Source organism: Amphiprion ocellaris, chromosome 21 (genome assembly GCF_022539595.1).
Source record: "Amphiprion ocellaris isolate individual 3 ecotype Okinawa chromosome 21, ASM2253959v1, whole genome shotgun sequence".
Classification (NCBI taxonomy): domain Eukaryota; kingdom Metazoa; phylum Chordata; class Actinopteri; family Pomacentridae; genus Amphiprion; species Amphiprion ocellaris.
Genome location: NC_072786.1, coordinates 10,913,191 through 10,930,555, shown reverse-complemented (window position 1 = coordinate 10,930,555; position 17,365 = coordinate 10,913,191). Strand labels below are relative to the sequence as shown.

At 38.5% G+C, this 17,365-nt stretch overlaps 1 protein-coding gene across 3 annotated transcripts in view; it reads left to right on the top strand.

The window, feature by feature from the left end:
• The window catches only part of tbc1d22a (TBC1 domain family, member 22a), a 158,596-nt gene that overhangs the window by 64,263 nt on the left and 76,968 nt on the right, over nucleotides 1-17,365 (top strand). The window lies entirely within an intron of this gene.

The following is a 17,365-nucleotide window of genomic DNA, read 5'->3' as shown; positions in this document are numbered from 1 at the left end:
TGCAACCACATGAACTGTAACCTGCATACTCAACCCATATATGTGACCAATTCGATCATGGTCTGACACCCTGTAACATAAAAATCGACAGATTATTATTAATTCTCGTTTGCAGATCCTTTGCAGTCATGGTTACTGATTTAAGTCTTGAAATTGTGGACGTCATCAAAAGCTGAATTTCCTCCCTGAAGCTGCTTTGTGAGGCCTTTACTGCAGTTGTTTGCTTGTTTGTGGACCCTCACTCACTCAGTTTGGTCTTCATTAAATGAAGAAGCTTTAACAAAAACAAAAGCATTTCGCTGCTTTACATGTAACTCCTTCGAGCACGAGACTGAACATTTTACTGCCAGAAATGACAATACTGGAAGCGGATTTTGTTCTTTTATCCCCTTAATTCTTCAAATGACCAAATTAAACTCTTTTGGTATGATTGCCCGCATATTCAAATGCAGCTCTGAAAAAGAAACTGCAAATTATTTCTTTGCACTGACTAAAATGTTGTTAGTTCTTAGTCAGAATCACTTTCAGATATTTGTAGACATATGTTGTCATCCTTACAGAAGTAGAAAAGTGTTCTCGGTATGCATGGGCTCCTGTGGAAGGAGGACACGAGGACGGACTTCATCCTCCATTTACTTTACATTAAGTGTATAGCAGCTCAGATGGGTTGAGTTCAGGTGACTGACTCGGCCGTTGGAGAACACACTTTCCACTTCTTTGCCTCAAAAAGCTCTTAGGTTGCTTTCGCAGTACGACTTGGGTTATTATCTGTCTGTACAGTATAGTGTTATACTATCAGTCTGCAACCTGTGGCTGACCCCGAGCAGAAAATAGAGCTCTGTACACTTCAGACTTCATCCTGCTGCTTCTGTCTGATCATAAATAAACACTGGTGATTCAGTTCCACTGTCAGCCATACATGCCCATCCCATAACACCGCCTCCATCGTAATGTCTTTCTCCAAGTTCTTCTTGGTTTCATCTGTCCAAAGAATCTTGTTTCACACCTGGGCAGTTATTTTTTTGTTATTGTTTTCCCACAAGTCTAAGCTGGCCTTTCTGTTCTTGAGTGCCTTCGTCAATGTAAACCCTCTGTGTTTACATTGACGAAGGCATCTCTTGATTGCAGATAGTGGTACACGCACCTCCTTGAGAGCGTTCTTGATTCGTGAAGAGGGTTTTTTTTCCTCAACATTGAAAGAGTTCTTCAGTCATCCACTTAAGTTCTCCTCTGAGGCCTTCCAACCGTTTTGCTGTTTGTTGCTGAGCTCGCAATTGTGGTCCTTCCTTTAAAGAACATATCAGGTTGTTGATTTGGCCTTGTGTGAAATTACTGCTTTTTCTGTCTTGCTTTTTTATGCCTGATAATGGCCTCGTTCACTTGCATCAACACTTCTCTAGACTGTAGAAAGTTCCCATGAACATCTATTAACCTAAAGCAGAAATTAAGAATCATTTAAGATATGGACCTTGGTAGGCAATAAAAGTGATAAAATATTGAAAGACTCAGAAAATAGAGAAGAACAACTGCAGGAGACAAATTGATCAATCTCAGTCGATCCATATAAATAGAGGAGAGCGTCCTAATTTAATCACCCCATTTTTATTTTACATATTTAGTTATAGTCATCCTTATTGACGAAAAAGCCTTGTTATGAGTGTCAGATCCTCTGCTATCACATGCTGGTGAACCATTACATTTAATGTATTTTGGTTCCAAATATTGGTCTTTCTTAATCACCAATGATAAACATCAGTATAAAAAACAATATCAGTCCATCCATATTTCAGTTGCACCTTCTTTGATTAATTTCATTGAAAATGTGTGTCTCTGTCCAAATACTTATGCACTCAGCTGTATTTACTGATGACATTTGTACAGTGCCTCTGCTGGATGTCTCATTGGAAAGTCAGTATGTTGCAGGGAGCCCATTTCCGATGTACATGTCCACACTCATCCTCTGCATTGTCACCGTATGTGGTGTACCTGCAGCACTGCAGATAGCCCGACTAGATGCAACACCAGGGGATAAAGCTGGGAAGATGGAAGCATATTGTCAGTCAGCTGTGATGAAATGCCTGCAGGGGTCTAACACCACACACAAACACAGGCCGGTGAGGTGAGCTGCCACAAATGCAAACCCACACAGACTGAAGCTGATGTCTTATATATGAAGAGAAATGCCAAGAGTCTAGTTGGATTGGATGCAAACTAAACTTACACCGAATGACACTAGGAACTTTGTCTGCAAATTAAGAGTTGTTCTTTTCTGAAACTGACATTGAAGTGTCATTGTCAGATGCTTCCTGAAATACAAAGTTGGCAGGTTATATGTTTTGGCAGGTTGTTTTGCAGTAAGCAGCAGTTTGGATTACTTCACTTTTTGGCCCTTTCAGCATTATGTTGTGCCTTGTGTCTTTTCTTTTTCCTTCCCCTTCTCCCTTATGTCTCTTCTTGGATTTGTTGTTTGCGTTTTAGCCAGCATCACATTTTTCAGCAGTTTTGTTTCTCTTATGTGCCCAGAAATCACTGTCATGTAGAGATGCAGTTATTAGTTGATTGACGGAAAATTTATTTGATCATCATTTTTAAGGAAACAGCCCAAATTTTTTTTTTTTACATTGTGCGTGCGTGCGTGCGTGCGTGCGTGCGTGCGTGCGTGCGTGCGTGCGTTATCTACCACTGGATGCAAGTCTGTGTTGAACTTTGTAAAACTAATAATCATAGAGTTGTTTTATTTAATAATGATTGTTACCTCCGTGATATTCATTGCTGCTTTGTACAGAAAATCAAGAACACTGCATGCATAGACATACATGCAACATATACATCCATTAGTTTGGCAGCTTTTCCACTGTTGCTCAACACTTCATATTCAGCTTTAGAAATAATTATTAGACTGCCTGCTGTTTTGTTTGCAGATGTCTACACAACAAGCCAGTGCATACAGTAAATTATGTTTACAGTATATGATGCATTGAAGCTCAATATTCACACTATAGATGGTTGAAAACATGGCTCAAGACACTTTCATTTTATTGCTTGAAAATGCCTAAAAGAATAGAATAGCAAAAATAATAAGACAGCCATCTTTGTGCTTAATAAAGAGGGATACAGTAAGAAAGACATTTCAAACCAGCTTGGAATCAGCAATACAGCATCCACGACAACCTTCAGAAGAGAACACAGTATGTCTTCACCAAGATCTGCAAAGAAAGAGGCAGAAAACTATGCACACAGTGGTCGAATAACTATTTCCAAACGTGTTGCTTTCACTGTTAGCATTTTAACCACTACAAATTTGCACTCATTGTTTCTGTTAATTCAACTAAAGTCTTCTTTTGGCCACTTGATATTTACACATTTTTAAGCACTAAATCATAGAAAGACTCTCCTCCCTTCCCTTCTGTCTTTGTATCCATCCATCTGCCTGTTTGTCCGTCTATAGATTGAGCAAACTGTGGTGTGGATCTTGGCCAGTGGGCTGCTAACTAATATCGGCTTCTCTCTCCCCATGGTTTGGCCGCTGTTGGTCGAGTCTTCTATTCTAAGTCTCCCTCTGATTAGCGTCTGTTATTAGCTCTAATGAGCTGCTTACTGATTGCCCGAGCACAGCTGCTGACATCCAGCAGGAACACCGTCTTTTCCACTTTGTTCCTTATCTACTTTTGCTTTCTCTAATTTCTCCTGCTTTAATCATTCACTGAGATTATTGACTCCATGTAGGCATTATTTTCCCCCAGACAGTCTGAGATTTGTGCTTCAATTTTCTTTGACGCCGTCTCTCTGTGTGCTGTGGCGCTGCCTCAGTATCCCCTCCTCCGTTTGGTTTAAAATGCAATCACCATGTTTTCTGGGGTTAAGTAATAGCATTTAGACTGGCAGAAATTGAATCAGGCATGTGGTTTTGACCCTCCGTCTCTGTCTAGCTCCAAGTTTCTCTGTATAAATGTCTGTCTTTGAGTCCTCTTAAATGCATTCTTTTCTGTCAGACATTTCATATTTGCCACTTTAGATTTATTTTATACCCTTAAAGAGGTTGCACGTTATCCTCATATCACTAGTTTAATCCAAATTTAAAGTTGGGCTTGTGCGTTTATACAGTTGTTGGCTTCTAATATGACATAAGAGTGACCCTTAAGATATAGGTTGTATTTATTACATGTCTTTGAATTGTTTCAGTGTCAACACAATGTTCAGTAGCTTTTTAGATATTCTTCTTTTTGCACTTTTTCAAGTAGTTAGGCCTTGTGGATAACCTGTTAAGGATGCTTTATTCCTATTGCCCGATATAGGCTTCAGAGTTGGGCAGTGTCTTCAATTTTTGTAGTTACCAAAACTATTTTAAAGAAGAGTCTGATGGTAAGAGATCGGCCTTTTCCATACATTCATTTATATTTGGTGGCCTGGCACAAATGCAACATTGACCGCCACATATGGATTTCCATTTTCAAGTTTCGAGTCAAAGCATGCATGGGAAGAACAGTTGTTGTTTGCTTTCCCCTAGAATAGAAATCTGAAATTCGCAATTCAACAATTTTTCTTAAAAGTAACACCTCAATGTTAACATGTGTGTCATGCTCTTAGGTTGTGTTCAGTTTCTTTCCTGTCTTATTTTGAAAAGATCCTTGCCCTAGTCTCTCACTAGCTGTTTTATTTTTTCCCTTTGTCTGTTTTCCCTCCTTTTTTGATCGCCCCCATTAGTTTCATCTGTCATGTCTCACTCATTGGTTTTGACTATAAATAGTCTTGTGTCTTACTTGTCTTTTGTCAGTTTGTCCTGTTGTCTTGTTTCGTGTCCACCTTTTAGCAGCCAAACACTTGTTTACAGATGTTTTAGTATGCTAGACACCAGCACAGGAAGAATAGTACATGTAGCCAAAATCCTTTCAGTGCAAGTGTGGTAAAATTTGGACCAGCTTACCTGACCTGAGATACTCCCAATTTGATGTAGTTTGAAAAGCAAGTTGAAAAACGTTTTTACTAAAGCACGTGTACAAAGGTGAAGCAAGTTAGTACCCTTTGCATTTTATGATATTTCTCTTTTTGTATTAACAGTAATATCTGTAAAATATAATTAATTCTGTGAGGCCCTGTGTCCTTCTTTTATTTTTAAAATAATGTAGCGTTTGTATTCTATTCTACATAAAATTCTGTCAATTATTCATTTGATTAATTAATTAGTTGCTGGGTTTATTAAGTGTAATAATGTGGTGAACAATGTCAGTCGGTGTTTTGAACAGTTCAAGATTGTCCTCAAATGTCTTGTTTTACTCACAACCCAAATATATTCTTTTGAGTCTCATAGAGGAGGAAAGAAACCAGGTAGTATAATAAATATCCAATTTTTTGAAGCTGGATTTAGAAGGAATTTGCCCTTTTTTTTCTCCTAAAAGTGATTCAAACCAATGCTCCGATTATTAAAATCGTATTATTACAATCAGTTAATTGTTGCAGGCCTAGTATGAAAAGCCAGGTTTCATGCTTGATTGAATCTGTGTCCTTTTTTTCTTTATTTTGTTTTACAAACACGATTGGAGTCGAATAAGATTTCAGCCCAGAGGCTGCAGAACTGCTGGGAGTATTTTAGCCATTTAAAAACAATTTATTTGACTGGTCCTTGTGCTGTTGTTTCCTTAAAATCAAACTATGTGACCGAGAACAGGACAGAAATGCTCATTCTCTCAAGCAAGAAATTGTGTATCAGGTGGGAAAAGGAAATATAATTATAAAAATGTAATATGCTGTTAAATGAAGAATGTCCTGGAGTTGATCATGAAGCTATGTGAAACCATTTACAAACACAGTTGTTGTTTTTCATTGTATGTTTTTGGCCGAAGGTGCGGAAATGACCCGTGCAATCAGACAGACCATTGTCATTGTTTGACAATAGCATATATAAAGCTGAAAATCAATCACTGTGCTTTCATCTGCATCCGGCCTGATCTTATTTCCCCGTATTACCACAGATTCTCGCATCGCTCCAGATAAAAAGCAATAGAGCTCCTAAATGATCCAGAGAAATAGTTCTGTCAAAAAATGATTTATCTTCTGTGAATAATCGCAGGGGTTATTGAATATTTTTAGATTAACTTAATTACTTGACTATAAAAAGCCATAAATTGAAGCTCTCCTTCAGATCTCTCCGAGTCTCTATTTCTCGTGTCAGCCATGTGATTGGGGAAAAAGAAGAAGAAGAAGGAAAAAAAAAATCTGTTTTATCATTCTGTCACCAGCGAGACGCGTTCCGCTTGACCTGATGCAATTGGAGGCAATTGAAACAGTCATCTTACCGCGCTGCTGTGCTGGTCGTGTTTTGGGTTGCATCATGGCCATGTGCACAGACGTATGAAAACACATGCACAGACACAGATATCCGGGCCCTTTTGATACAAACGCACTCTTGCACAAAGAATCTGGACTCTTATGCATCTGCATGAACATTTATGTGCACATCAGCGCAGTTCTGTGTCTTCAGGTGTCTGTTTTCATTCCTGCCGCCTGTGTTTTTAACTGCTGTCATTCATAACGTCTGCTTATTACTGCTCCCCTAATGTGTTTTTTCTTAAGCTCGCAGATTACACACACTAATGACTTAATGGACTGATCCTTCACTTACATCTCAGGAAACTTTCCTTCAGTTCCCAAATGTGTCTTGCACATTAAGCAGGCAGATTTACTACGCTGCCAATGGCTCGGACGTTTGGTGTGATTACAAAATGTTTATATGTGTTTGTAACAAAGGAGGGAGCCTGCATGAAGGAGAGGAACTTCATCTGCTACACATATGTGCTTTTAAACGCTCTTTATTACAGAAAACATGACAAATACAACTGACATATAGAAGAGGACATTATGTTCTGTGAACTGAAATAAGCTCTATAAAGAATAGGGAGTTCTCAGGCAGTAGGTTATTTTATATGAATGTTTCTAAAGGTGTGTATATGTAGGTAGTACATCGATTGCAACCAGTGTTACACATCACATAACCAACTAATCAAATATACAAACCAGAGACAAACACATGAATTATAAAAACAATTTATTTTAAGCCCTGCGACAGACTGGTGACCTGTCCATGGTGTCCTCTGCCTTCGCCCCAAGTCAGCTGGGATAGGCTCCAGCCCCCCCACAACCCTAATGAGGATCAAACGGTGTATAGATAATGGATGGATTGATTTTAACACTAACCAGTGGTAGTCATCACTTTCCTCTACATACAGTAGCTGCTTTTCCATAACAGATTTTCCTGTACATTATGAGATTTTACATTGAAAAAGGTTAATGGAAAATCGATAGAACTTGGCCAGTTTAGCATTTTAGTTTGTTTCTGAATGGTGAAGCAACAATGTAACTCATTTTTCTGGCGTAGATGTGCGAGGTGACTTGTTTTGTTTGTCACTTCTTCTTTAAAATGTTTTTGTTTTTGTGACTAGCAAACAACTGGTTTCGTTACTAGCCCATGACTTCGACTTTTTATTCTATTTTTAATACAGTAATGTGTAATGTAACCTATATCGCTACCTTGCGACAACACCATGTAGCATTGAAACATACCTATTTCCCTTTTTTTTCTCTCGCAACATTTCACAAGTTTCCTTCACAGTTGTATGAAAACACATCTAGGGGCATATTTGTTCCATTTAGAATAATATGAAAAACACTGAGACTCAGCTTTCGATGCATTAAAACACAAAAAAAGTGACACACATTTCAAATATAGGAGACATAAGAGAAGAATTTTATCTGTAGGATATAAGTTCCTGAAATCTATACTTTTTCCCCATTGTTTTCACCACTTATTGTGACATTCTGATAAAAGCTAATCTAATTTCCATCAGTCTCATCCATCCAAATCTGTCTTGCTGAACCAAAGTATTGCTAAACTACTTCTAATCTTCCAGTTCATCTTTTCCTTTTTACAATGTTAGATAGTAGTGAAAAAGCTTCCAGAGCTCAGGTCATGTTTTCATATTTGTACTTGTTTTCATCCAAAACTGAAATCATAATTTACAATAATAATAAAACTGAAAAGCAGGACATATCAATTATTTTGAAGTGGAACCTGGTTTTGACTTTTTCACTTTATTAAATGCCTTAAAGCAGATTTTCATGTTGCCCTTGAGCGATTTTAGGAGAAGAGAATGGTGAAAATCAAAGCAGCAGAGGCTCCTATATCCTGCCTTTTAGCCGCTGCTATGAGTCATCCCTCCAAAGCCCTGCAACTTGAAAGCATCTTTCATTAGACCCCGTCTGCCTCCTAAATGACCACCTCTTTCAAACTCCATGTGCCAATTTGTAACAGGATTCTGGATTGGAAAAAAAAAGACTGGAGCAAAGAAGTGACTCTGGTGACATAATCGAGGTAATATTTTCATGTGTAAATTGCTGGAGTGTGCGTTTAAATAAAGAAATCAATTTAGTCCCTGTGCAAATGTCAAACAGTCCAAAACTGGGAGATTAAAGAGTCACTTTGATGCCATGTTTTGACAAACCTGCCTGAGTCTTCTTAGTGAAAGATGTTTTTCAGATTGCTTGTCATGTGGACACCTTTGCAGTGGGTATAAATTACAGTATAAAACCGAGCAGGAACCGTTCTGTTCCTCCCGCTATGATTTGTGCTATTGATTGCCGGTGCCCTCTTCCCCTCTTGTATGTTATCACTGTGAAATTAGAACACTGTGGAGGGGAAGAAGAAAAAAGAAGAAAAACAGCAACACAAACAAACCTCATCCCAGCCAGTGCAGCATCTCTCATCTGGCATTGCCATGGTTACACAATCGTAGAGTATGTCACCAGCTGCGCACATGTTGACTCACACGTTTTACACACACATCTGTGCTGTACGCCACAGGCCAAAGCGAGGGGTGGCAATGGGTAAGGGTTTGTTGTGTGTGTGTGTGTGTGTGTGTGTGTGTGTGTGTGTGGAGATACTGGCAGCAACAGTTAATGTCTTATTCAACATTAAACACTCTAAGCTTCCTCATACGAGACACCATCTTACCTCGGGGCGAGTGGATCGCTGTGCGTCTGCACATAGGCAGATACGGTATTAATAGCTGTATTCCATTTGATGTGAAGGACTTAACATTATCTCGCCAGCAGCTCTGGGGCCCGCCGGTTGATGTATGGACACACAACTTACAGTGCAGATAGCAGCAGATGAGAACATTGTTAGAGTAATTGTGTAGACTTTATGGCCTAAAGCGTTCCTTATAATTGGTGAGGGTGAAGTTCAGTGCTTTTAGTGAGTAAAAAACCAAAACTTCTATGAAATGAAGCGGCTGGATGACTTCCCATACAAGTTTTTTTTGCAGAACTAGGCAGCAGTATTGAGTGTCTCATGAAAGCAAAAATTCATGCTTGTTTCGAGAGAAAGATAATTTCATCAAATAATTGAGGAAGAGCAACACAATTGCTTCATCTTTCACCCTCAGCTCATATCACTTACACCTGTTCTCACCCCCCAAACACACAATTCCTTCCACCTTCCTTCACCTCCAGCTCTCTATTTTCACATCTTCGCATCTTGTTTCAAACACCAGCATAATTCTGTTCTCATCTCCTGTGATTTCAGTTTTTTTTTTTGTAAGCGGCTTCTCTCAGTGTGTCAGAAATGAGGCACGGCTTATGTGTTTCTCATTTTTACTGTCAAGTCTTCGGCTGTGTTACTTGGTTGTCATTGAGAAGGTGAAAAGTGGATTGAGATATTTTGAACACAGCATGAAAAGTTATAGCTCATTAGATTCATTTGATTTAACCTGAACCGCTGCTGTAAATTGTAAGTTAATACAGCAGAAATGTAACTAAAGATTTACTTATTAAAGTTTAAAACTGTAGGGTTCAGTTGGAAACTCCAAGATGATCAAAATATACAAAAAGTCGAGCTTGTTATTTAAGTGTGTCGTGGAACTTGAAAAAAAATCCAACTTCCTGTCAGAGCCCTTTACAAAGTAAAAAAAATTGAAACAAAAGCACAAAGCATTTCATTTTATTCTGTAATTGTTGTCTAACTTTAGCTGTAGCTACGGATTCACAGCACTCCCATTGTTTTTGCCTCATGTATTTAGTCGGTTTTTCAGGTTGATTCTCTTCTTCATTATCAAACGGTTTGAATGCCACCACTTGGAGTTGTTCAGCTCTCATTACTAACGTTGTCGTCGCACTAATCGTCCCACCGAGCAGAAATCCCATTTTTCGTTGCTTTACAGCCAACCTGAGGATTGGAGTCAGAGGTTTGAGGCTTTGGAGGTATTAGAAACCCAGCTAACGTCTCATTCTTTAAGTGTCGCCTGTGTCACCTGGGCGTCATTCCGGAGGTGAAAAGTGGATTGCGATATGTTTGGATTCAGCACGAAAAATTGTAAGTCATTAGATTGATTGGATTTAACCCAAGCCGCCGCTGTAAATTATAAGTAATGACTGCACCACTTCTCCTGATCTTGTGAGCTTTGGATGGCGAAATCTTATTAAAACCAATCGGGTGCTATCTCTTCTTTGGCGGCAGGCAACTCGGGTTTGCTCGTGATTAATCTGAACCAACAGAAGGTTGTCAAACGGGACTGTTTTTTTATTGCCAATTGCTGTCTGCACAGACACACACTCGCACCGGCGCTGGGCACACACACTTTATGATTACATCAGGCTAAACTAGCTCGTTTATCATCTTACATCACATTACCTTGTGGCCCGTAGTTGTAGAGGGCAGATGGCAGCACTGGCAGAGTGTGTGTGTGTTGTGTGTACTCGTGTCTGTGGATGTCGGCGCCCGATCTCGGTCTCTGGAGGTGTAACCCAGCTCCGCATGCCAAGCTGTGCCAAGTGCTCACAGCTGGCAGCGACCAAGCAGTTGGTCTCTCTGGACAAGTTGCCCCCTGCGCCAGGACAAACAGGAAACGAGCCCCGGGGCCCGGCAGGAATCTGGCTCGGCGGCCAGTTGGGAAGGGAGGCGGGAGGGAGGGAGGGGAGAACAGCTTGGAGAGGCAGGGTAGCAACACAAGAGATGTCAAACGGCCGAGAGGTGGAGAGGAAACGCATTAATGCACAAAAGAAGACATCAAGAGACCGTCAGAGGAGCCATTAGAAGGAGAACTGTTGAGGCGTCACCTCAAATTTGGGTTGTTTGAGAAAGTTTAGATTTCTCAAATGTAAAAAAAAAAAAAGTTTTTTTTTCAACTGAAATTCACTGTTACATTTCCCTATTTTGTTAAGTCACAGATGATGAGTAAAATCACAGAACAAAATTTAAAAAAATAACAAGCCAAAACTGTCAATACAATTTTATTTTACAAATCATACTTTATTTTCTTATTCAGCATTTGATCATAAAATTACTCTATTGTTACTGTTTTGAAGCAGCAAGAAATATAATTATTTCAGATATTTGCCTTCATTTGAAAGATTGTTTAAAAAACAAATACAAATAATATTCCTATAAAAAATCAGTACTTTTCAAAATACTAATTTGTTCTTTACAACATTTGACCATAAAATTAGGATTTTTTTTTTACTGAATTTGAAGCATCAAAAATGCATTATTTTGCATATATTTGCCATAATTTGAAGCAAAAATTATGTTATGATTATCATGTTAATTTACATGTTTACTGTAAATAAACAACAACAATAAACAAACCAAAACTCTAGCTAAAGTCAGAAATCTCTCTTTTTACAAATGCGTATTTGTTGTGGACATTTGACCATAAAATTAAAGTATTTTAACTTTATTTAAAGCAGAAAAAATATGAAAATTTTTCATTTGTTATGGATTTTCCGTTTTGTTAAATTAGAGGTAGTATCTAGTAAAATCATTGTTATTAAGTATTATTAATTTACATATTTACTGGAAAAATTAGACCGCAACTGCCCCATAGTAAACAGTTTGTTTACAATGTGTGACTGTGAAGATACACTGTTTTTACTGCATTTTAATCAGATAAAAATATTGTTGTTTTACAGATATTTGCTAAATTTTCTCTTTTTTTGAAGTGTGTATAAAACATTTCTCACTTTTCGGCTTGTTTTTTTCTGTCACATGCAGACCAAAGTCATCAAACAACTTCACTGATGACGCCTGTGACTTTCCAGAAATTCCTGCTCTGTAATCAGTTTTCGCTCTTGTTTCTGTGTGTGCAGTTCAACATTCATGCTGCTCGGTGAAGCCTCCAAGTCTGTGGCCTGTGTACGCTGCTCTGCCAGTTTGATCACAACATGCCATTTTTCAGAGGCCTGCATTACTTTGTGCTCGCTGTGACTGTTTCTTAGAGACTTGGCTGTATCAAACAAGTTCTCATCTCCTACCAAGGTGAACGTCTCTCTACAGCTGACGCTCTCCCCATCTGAAGAACTCGGGAATATTATTTGGCAAAAGCTGATTGTGGAGGCACATCTCGCACAGAACTAAAGCCGCCGAGACTCCCATTCACTGATGTGAAGTTCACTGAAGCTTGAACTTCCAGAAATTCCCCAGATTCTTATTTGTGAAGCGTTTCTTCAGAAACACGGATCATGTCCCAGGCACGTATTGTCAGCTGGTCCTTAGTGGGGAGGCGCAGCTCCGAAAGTAATCACCGAGAGAATTTCTTGAAGGAATGTCTACTGAGGCATGGATCCTATGAAAGTAATTAGCAATTTCTTCTTTTGAAGGCAGGTCAACTGCTGCAGCTTACTGATTGTTGTGAAAGGTGGCCTCATGGTCCTTTTTTTTGTATGTGTGTTTTTTTTATTTTTGCCAAAACACACAATTCTTCTGTGGTGAAGGTGGATCAAGTCAGAGAGACACACACATACTCAGAAATGTACTTACATCCAGTAACTACTCTTTATCTGGCACACTGTGATACATGACAGTAACTTTTTGATCAATTTACAGTTATTTTACAAATTTCTCATTTTGTTAAATTACAGATAATAAAAAAAATAGCCACAGGGAAATTTTTTTTTTTACATGTTAATGGTGAGACAACAAGCTATAACCATGAATGTAATTGTCATCAAAAATCTGTATTTTTACAAATGTTGATTCATTCTTTTATATGTGACCCAAAATTACACTATAAAAAATAAATTTCTGAAATGATGTATATTAAGAATTGGGGAATTACTCAGTTTTTAGAGTTTTTAAATCTGAAAAAAACCCATTGTTTTACAGCTATTTACTGTTATTTTAAAGGCAAAGTATGTATATTAAAAATTTGAAAATTATAATTCTAAATTACACTATTTTTACAGTATTGAAATCACCAAAAATATGAAATTGAAATTATGTATATTAAGAATTGGGAAATTACATGATTTTCAGAATTTTTAAATCAAAAAACAAAAAACATTATTTTACAGACATTTGCTGTTATTTTAAAGGAAAAGTATGTGTATTGAAATTTTTTAAATTATAATCCGAAATCACATTATTTTTACAGTATTTAAATATTAAACAAAACCCAGAAATAACCCTTTTTTTTTTTTTTTTTTTAACAGACAATTGCTGTTATTTGAAAGAAAAATTATGTATATTGAGGATTGGAAAAAAAAGATTTTAGAGATATTTGCACTTTTTAAAAGAGAAACTGTATGTTAACAATTGGAAAACACTGCACAGTTGGTTGACTGTTTTTTTTTCTAATGACAGGTCATATCTAGTAAAATCTCATTAAGTCAGAAAAAATACACAATTACCTACATTGATTTGCTGAAAGTTTTTTTTAACAGTGCACATTTGTGTGACCCCAATATGAGTAATGGTCTGAGCCTGGCCATTCTTACTTCACCATGGATTCAAAGCACCACTTAGATTCTTTTAATCTTTTAACTGAACAAAAAGAGCTACCTAACCATGAAAATAACTTCCGTTTTTAAGCTTTGATTCATGTGGAGCCGGTTGTTGGTGTCAGTATCAGTTCCACCAGCATCCACAGGGGGCAGCGTTGCCTCATGATCCAGCCACACTGAGTCTCGTCACTCCCACTACACCACCTCTCCCCACTCTGAGCCCTTCCTCTTGTGTGTCCTTGTTATTGTGATGAGCTATGCCCAATTCCAGTCCAACCAGTGGATTCTTGGAAGCCGTCCCTTCTAATCTGCTCGGCAGTCAAGGTCTCCGTTTGGAACTTGGCCCAACAGCGAGCCCTTCGCCGCCACGACAAAGACTGATTTGAGACTTTGGGATACTCAGGGTCTCCCAAAACGCCAGAGCAGTGGCACTCTCGCCACTTTGTTAATCAGCAATGACACCATGCGAATTGCCCGTCAGTCTGTTCACAATTAATCTTTTCAACCACAGATTTAATGCCATCACTGGCGCTCAGAGCTGCTGCGTCCCACAGAGAGTCCTGTATTAATGTAACGTCATTGTCTGCTGCATCGCTATAGAGGAGCTATCAAATTAAATACTGACTCTAAATTGCTCAGATGGTGGCTGCTTTTGTTTCTGTAACAGCTGCTCCAACGCTACATTTAGGTCTCGTTGATTGTAGCTGACTTCTGCTGTGGCCTCTATTTAAACGGAGGACAAATTTTGCCAATTTTTATCTCATCAGCCATCTTTGACTTTTAATATTTTCATCTTGGATGACCTCTTGTTCTCTGGATATGTTCACACTTCTCATTGCTGAATGATTTTTAGATCTCATTCCAAAAAATTGGATTTGTTGCGTCAGGAATCATTTGATATGTTATTTCCAGGGCTGTTATTGGTAATCAAGGAAGGCCGATAGCCGATGTTTTGCCCCAGTATGCGTTAAATGTGATGTTTTAACAGCATGTGATTGCAGGAAGCTGTCATTCATAACTAAGCTTCTCCATTAATAAGGGTGACTATAACTGAATTTATAAAATAGAAACAGGAGTGATTAAATTAGGACACTCTCCACTGTTTGCGTGACTGAGATTGATCAGATTGTCTCCTATTCTTTTAATATTTTACTATTTTATCACTTTTATTGCCTGGTATTGTACATATTTTAAAGCATCATTAATTAATGTTTTTGTTTCAGGGTAATCTGTGGCTGCTAACTTAGCCATTAGCATAGCTGTCGCCATTGTGAGAGCTGCTAATTTTGATTTGTGGCAACGGCTTGTGTTTCTTGTTCAGTTTTTGCTGCTTGAGAGACATTTGTGAGACCACAGAGTGACGACAAACAGAGAGAGGAGGCTGCATCAGGCCAGAATTTATCGATAACTGTCCAGTAAAAGTAATCAGAACAATGCTAAATATAGGCCACAACAATCAACCAAGCTGATAATCGGTCTGTCCCTATTATACATCTATGTGTCTGCAAAAATGTATGGCACATGGCTGTTTTACTCTCTTTTTTTTGGCCCCAGTTGTGTAAGTGTTGTAGTTGAAGTAAACCATTCCAGCATCCAATCACAATAAGGCCCCTGACCGCTTCCTTATCTAATATTAAAGATCCGGTATCGAGCAAACAAAATAGATTTTCCTGCGTCTGGACATGTTGATCTGTCCTCGTGTGACTGGATGAAAGGTGTCCCTGAAATGAAGAAACTGCAGCTCCAGACTCTGTCCATCCCTTCACCTGACTGTAAGCAGACAGGACAATGATGAGGAAACCACACACACACACACACACACACACACACACACACAATCATGCAGCCTAGTTGTTAGTAGCTTTGTAGCCCTGGCCCACCGCCAGCTCCCTGTCCGTCCGTCTGTCAGACTGAGCATGCTCATTACAACCTTGACAACAGTCCACTGAGGTTGCCAAGGATACGAAGCAGAGCTGCCAGGTCCTGAGTGAGTGTTTGTTAGGAATGCACAGACTCACCAGATAACACCAATTTTTGCTTATATGACCACACACATACACTCTGCTTTTGCTCTTTTTCTCCCTGGTGCCCACTCTCTCTCTCTCTCTCTCTCTCTCTCTGTGTGTCTCTCTCTCTGTGTCTCTGTCTCTCTGTGGCTTTTCTTTCTCTCTCTCTACATCATTGTTAATCAGTCTCGTCCCATCTCTTCTCCACTGGCTGTCAGTGGGTTGTCAGAAGCTCGTCAGAGCCCCTGCAGTCCGTCACACACTGCTGCCGTTAATGACATTTGATGACACCCATCGTTGAAGTCATCCACTGGAGATGACTGGGGACTCTCGCTGCTCGCAGATTTTTTTTTTCTCCTCTTGTTCAGTCTGCAGTGTTTGAATATATGTCCAAACCGAATCCTGCTTCTTTGCAGACTAAATATCTCACAGCAGATCTGACTTCCTTCACCTCCCTATTCAGCTATTCACGGCTGTTCTGCCTTTATAGCAACTTACAAAAACATAAACAGTCGAATGGAAATTCAGAAATTATAACATCTAACCCTCAAGAGCCTCTAGCAGTTTCTGTGCAATTTTTCTTTGCTCCTGTCACCTTTTTACTCACTGCAGGCTCATTTTTCACTCCAACATAAAGTCCTGAACCTCGATGGAAACAGGACAACAATGGCTAGAAGTAGAGAGAACTCAAAAATGTATTTTGTTCAGTATGACACAGTTAGATGTGATAAATCATACAAAAATGAGAAAACAAAAGTTGAATTTATTTGAGTATGTGTTGGACAAAAGTGTCAAAATAAAGTGAATTTACATGTGCAACATTGTTCCAGTTGCCCACGGGTGTGACTGTATGTACTATAGATCATTTACTAATCACACTGTTAATTTAATACGAGTCTCCCATCTGCTCTGTGGAAAACATTGCCTGCAGTTCATTCAAGTATCCCCTTAATTCTTGTCATGTGACTGTTATTAGCAGCCATGTCACTCGTGACTTCTTCGTTATACCATTGAAATTTTTACAGAATCTGGTTAAAACACAAGGTTTATTTTTGCCAGATATTTAAACGAGACATACAGAATAAAGCGATTGTTTGATGAAATATCACAATTTTAAGGTCAGATTTAGTTAATTTTCCTGATGAAACTGAAAGTTACACATGAAATGTACTGTTCTTCCTGTTTTTATAGTCTCTAGTTCTGATAAATTGTGTTACTCTGGTAATTTTTTAAGGATAAAATGTCTTTCAAACCAACTGGCAGGTTTTAGTCCACACAGTTGAACAAATATTACCAACAAAAAAAAAGTGTAAAATGATAAATGTCACATCATATAGAAACATAGAAAAGATTAGATTAAGAAAAAGGCTATATTTGAAATTATAAAGGCAACATTTTGAAAGTTGGTGGCCGGTAAATTAACTTCAGCAGAATCAAAGTTGCATCATTTTTGTTTTCCTTAAATTCACTGTGTCCGCATAAAAACTACGCCTTATGCTTTGTGCGCAACAAATGACATTTTCTAAATGTTCAGAGAAGCAATAAAAAGGTTGAACTGAATCTAAAAGATGATAATCATCCAGCTGCTTGAT